This window comes from Brienomyrus brachyistius, chromosome 12 (assembly GCF_023856365.1).
Source record: "Brienomyrus brachyistius isolate T26 chromosome 12, BBRACH_0.4, whole genome shotgun sequence".
NCBI lineage: Eukaryota > Metazoa > Chordata > Actinopteri > Osteoglossiformes > Mormyridae > Brienomyrus > Brienomyrus brachyistius.
In genome coordinates, this window is record NC_064544.1 from 4,759,122 (window position 1) to 4,764,370 (window position 5,249).

Consider the following 5,249-nt stretch of genomic DNA (forward strand, 5'->3'; position numbering starts at 1 on the left):
CGCAATTACGACATACATAATATGCATTCTTTGAAGTCTCATTTAATATATATTTATTTATATGCAAAATCGTCATCTGTTTTGTTACATTTTTGGCATTTCGTAGAAGTAAAATACTGCCATCATCTGGTGAAGCGTAGAATTGCGTTATTTATTTAAGACAAATGGGCAAAAGACCAGGAGCCCGCAAAGACCCATTGAAACAGGACGCAATTAAGTCGGACTTTTCAGAGCAACAAAGGCAGAGCTGACAATTGATGCCTCTTGTGCCCCAAAGCTGACAGAATGATCACGACAAGAACATCAAGCGAACTCTCACGTAGCCACGAGTACCAGAAGAGTCTAAGACACGAAATTCATGCCTGGCATCAATTTTCGTTTATTTGGAGTATCGAAGGTAATGCTGCAAATTCGAAAGCGAAACACTTGTGCGCACGTTGGACTGAATGCACAGACGAGGATGATGTAATAATATGGTATCTGAATGAAATATGCATTAGAGTTCAGTGTTTAATTTATGATGTGCTGAAGCGTGGAGTAAATGAAAATCAAACTTTCCTTTTTAACCCCGTGTTATAGCTGAACGACAGCGTAATGGAAAACACAGATAGTTAACGCATTGAAACAATCTTGTTCATTTGTAATATTCTGATTATTAATCTGAAAATCTATTTGCATAATTAGAAAATAACTTAAGCACACTATAAGCCCTCACCATTCTTTAAAGACTTTATCTTTTAATGAGTAAACGTCTACTTTGAGAATATAATTAGATTTCATTTTGGTTAAAATGCTGCTGAAATGCGCAACGGACGTGTGTCGTTTAAATTTTTTTTTTTTGTCAAAATTCATTTTAAATGAAAATGTTAAAAAGTGAAACAATAAACACTCATAATAAGACTGCTACATAAACATGATTTCTAATTGTATTTACGATTTTTCACCGTACACGTACAGACAGGCAGGCTCTGAGAATTAAGTGCAAACAGACAAGCAAATATTATGCTGTAAAAAAATTACATGTAAAGAATAAATTAACGCGTTAACATTTCATTTGCATAGCATGAATATTGCTTTTGGCGAGTTACACTTTAATGCAAACTGGCAACAAGTCGCATAAAACAACAAAAAGCATTGCTGCAAGGAGCGGCGGTTACTGTGACTCAAACCAGCATTTGCGTGGGGCCCCTAAGGTTTAGGCCCCCTGTTGGCCACAAACAGTTACTACACTGAATAATAAATTAGCGCGCTCATTACGTAGGAGATGCTGAAGCAGGATGTTCTGCTATCCATCTAGCTAGCTACGATCTTCTGACTCTATTCGCGAGCTATTTATTTGGTTTTTGAAACTTTTGCGGGGGTGGTGACTCTTTGAATGGGGTCCCAGAGAGATTTATAACTAAAACCTTACTGGTGCAGCTGCCAAGTATGCAGCCTGATATGATTCTTTTAGAAAGGAATGGAACCTGAAGTGACCCCAGCTCAGAAAGAAAATGCCTGAAATGTCAAGTGAACTGAGATAAGAACAATAATGGAAAATATTTTGAAATAAAAATGCAGACAATTGGGAAAAGACCAAGTTAAAGTTCTTTCTAATTGCAGAGATAAATGGCTTTAAAATGAAAATTTTTCTAAAAAGTGGAAATTTTAGTCGTTTTAATGTAACATACAAACATGAAAGTAATTATTTCAGTTACAATACACCTGTGGGAGTTTTACACAAAAATCTGATTGGTCCCACCTCCTCTATTTGCTTGGACCTGCCTCCTCTACAATCTGATTGGTTATCTCTCTGAACCAATGTTTCCTTCTGCCCCAAGAACATTTTTGTTTAAGTGATACTTTCATGATCTTAAAATACAGCATACAGTTAGACCTTGATGGCCGTCTTTAAAACACTGACCAAGAGCACCATTTAATATTTATTGGTTAATAAGACGACTCCTGGCAAAATTGACTAATCAAACACAAGGGCTGCCTTACAAAGAGGGACATTTCCCCCCATTTTAGTTTTTTTGAAGCTTCCCGGTTTTTTCGGTTAAACGGTCATGAAATGATTCAGGCAGTGAAAAGGACGCAACAAGGACCCCATGCAGCGGCTCTGCTCAGGGGGATTCCGGAGTGTCTGGGTGACAGACCTGTCATTGTTGCCAGTGAGTCACCAGGACCAGGCAGAAGTTTCTCACAGCCTTCACTGGGAGGGGGGGGGGGCATCACGCGACCTTAATCCCTCCTCCTGCAGTGAACCTCAGGAAGCCTCTAGAATGTAAAAGCGGCACATATCACAAAGAATATGGGGAGAGATCTCAAACTCAACAGGCTGAAAGCTAAATGAACTCCGCTGATTTACATTCCACATCCAGCTTAATATAACGATGCTTCATTTGTCATTCATACAAGGGTGAGGACAGGTGTACATATCCCATACAAATGGGATTCGAACCAGCGACATTCTGATCACGAGCACAACCCACTGAGCCACAGACCGCCCCACCACCCCAAACAGCATCACGTTTGCTTTTCTCGTGTGGACATTAACCAGTCTCACAAATAAGAGTCTAAATATAGTGTCGCTAATCAGGAAGTGAGCCTTTGTCCTTCAGGTGCTTGGCTGTTAACTGACCCGAGACAATCAATGTCCAGACCCTTTGCCTCCAGTGCTGGTCTGCATTCATGAACACGACTTCATGAAGAAAACAAGAAAATTGAGATACAATACTTGCAATAAATGCCAAAACCGCAGGTTAACCAGATTTTGGTGCCTGGGATCAACACTTTTGCCTCCTGGTCATCCTTGCCAACTGTTGACAGGAACCAGGAAATTTATTTGGGTATATTTAACATTTTTATTTGCCATATTCATATCCTTAACAACTGAGGCTCAGGGTCCATCATTCTGATGACCATGGGATTTGAACCAGCAACCTTCCAATTAGAAGCACGGCATCTTAACCCACTAAGCCTGGGCCACCATGGGGCTCAGGTTAAGCTACTGCCGCGCGAGGGAGCCGCCGCGCGAGGTGCACTCCCTTTGGGGGGGTGCTGTCTGCACACAGGGAGTAGAGAGGATTGTATGTCTGCTGAGTGTCTATCACGTAGGAACTCTGTAGTAACTTGTAGAAGCTGGTTTTCCTAAAAGGGTCCATGTCCCCATTTTGTTTGCTGTTTGAACAACAAGGTCCTTCGGTTTGATTACCTGTCCTGGGCACCACCCCAGTTCAGGTTTTAACCCCAAGCTTGCTGCCAGCGCATGCTACTCACCTTGCCGCATCATTACTGTAGGGCATCAAACTCAATCCCTCCAGCCCCAGCTGCTGCCAAACTGAATACAGTGTCTGCCATCTCCTCCCCAAGTAATGAAGAGATATCTGCTATCACCTGCAGGGTGGCAAATGACAGGCTTTTCAGTGTCAGTTACTCTGTCCTCTATAAAGACCACATTGGCTTGCTTTCCATTTCTCACAAAATGGTCTTTGGTACTTAATCATATCATTAAACAGCACACAAAACCACACGCAGCCATTTTATCGCCGTAATTATCGACGTAATCACGATTATTGCTTAATGTCAGTGTGGTACTTAAGCTGAATATGTTGCGTATTTTTGCTGCTTAAATACGACGCTTAAATACAGCACTTAAGTATAAAATGCATAATTGAATATTGTCTCTGGCCAGTGATCAAACTCAATCCCTCATTTATATCCGTCCAAAACAAAATCAATCAAACCGTATCCATGTGAGTAGGAAACACGATCTTTTACAGAGTAAAGGTTAACAACCAAATCCAGAGACCAGACTGGCTAACAGGCAAAATCTCGGTCCAGCTTACATGCACAGCGGCGTCCGCCTTTGCATTGAATGCTGCCCGTTGAAAAAGCGTGTACTAAAGGCATCATAGAAGGCAGGAGCGAAGCAAAGTATTAACACTGTATGATAACAAAAACCGTAATACACAACTTTTTCCTAGAAACATTGTGCATAAAGGGAGCCAAGAGCTTTCGATCCACCAGCTTCTGCTCCACCGTCACCATACCTGCCAGCTGAGGGTTTAACTCCGACCCAACTAGTCTGTTTCTGATGGCAAACCTATGGCGGGGACTAGTGATATTTATGGCTTCTTCTGGTTCTTGGCCTGTATAACCAACAGGCCCCTCGGGATTCATGGATATCACTTATTAACGTGTGTTCATTTAGTTTCACAGTTAATAAACCTGATATCAACCTGCCTTTAAACATGCACTAATCGCCAAATTTACAGAAAATAGTTTCATCTAAGCGTACATTTTGTTACCGGATAAACTGCAGTAAGCATTAATTAAGCAAAAATAAAAAGCAATTCCTCTCTCTGGTAAAGTACCGTATCGCTACAGAAATGGCGATCATTTAGCCTTTTTCTGTGAAATGCTGTCCCCGTAAGAGGGGACGTGCGAAATAGCAGATCTGAAGCGGCGGTTGCGTAACGCATCTGACCTGTTAATGTGGCTCCCAAGCTCGTCACGCCGGAATGACGCCGGCCTGCATATACAGCAACACCGCAATTTTAACCCGCTCTCCAGGATGGAAGCAAGCGCCAGTTTTATGGTTTTAATTTGTCACCCCAACGGGGAAAGTTTCTGTTTCAATCACTGGTCTTTTGTGTCTTTTTTGTAGCTAGTAACACACATAAAATTGTAGGAAGATAAATAACCGCAGAGGTTAAATTTCCATTTAGCGGACTAGTTAATATGACGGGTATAGCACTTATATGAATCACAAATGCTGCTGAATGATACTTTAGATAATCCAGAATGCAATCGGATCTCATGTCTCAAATGTGAAATGCATTTTGTGGGTGTGCATTTATCTAAAGTGTCAGTTACGCGTTTATAGGGTCTGCGTCTTGTATAACTGCGTGATACACCCATGTCATAATTGGCACGACTTGCATTTATTTATATTGAGTCTAACGAGCTGTTGTTTGGTTGACAGCGCGGGCGTCGTTAGGTCCGATCAGTCGGGCTGCAGCCTCGAGTATTTTAGCCACGATGTCAATTATCTTCCTTCAAAAAAATTTAAAAAAAACCTCAATCCCCAGGTAAAGCTGATCTACCCCATGATCCTTTCAATGGGTAGAAACTCCCCTAGTTGTCAGGCAAGCAGTGAAAAAAATCTTGTAGTCCTTATAAAAAAGATTTAATGAAATTACAGCTGGAAAGGTACATGACCTCACGCCCACATGCGCAGGAAGTTATAAGTAGGATTAGAAATC

The 5,249-nt window shown here is 41.4% G+C and overlaps 1 long non-coding RNA gene across 1 annotated transcript; it reads right to left on the reverse strand.

The window, feature by feature from the left end:
- Positions 1 to 966: 966 nt before the first annotated feature.
- On the reverse strand, positions 967 to 4,891 carry LOC125704952 (uncharacterized). The gene is made up of 3 exons (XR_007381299.1): positions 4,472 to 4,891; positions 3,262 to 3,378; positions 967 to 2,259 (listed from the first exon to the last, which is right to left on the reverse strand). It is a non-coding gene; the product is annotated as an uncharacterized LOC125704952 (long non-coding RNA).
- Positions 4,892 to 5,249: the final 358 nt, after the last annotated feature.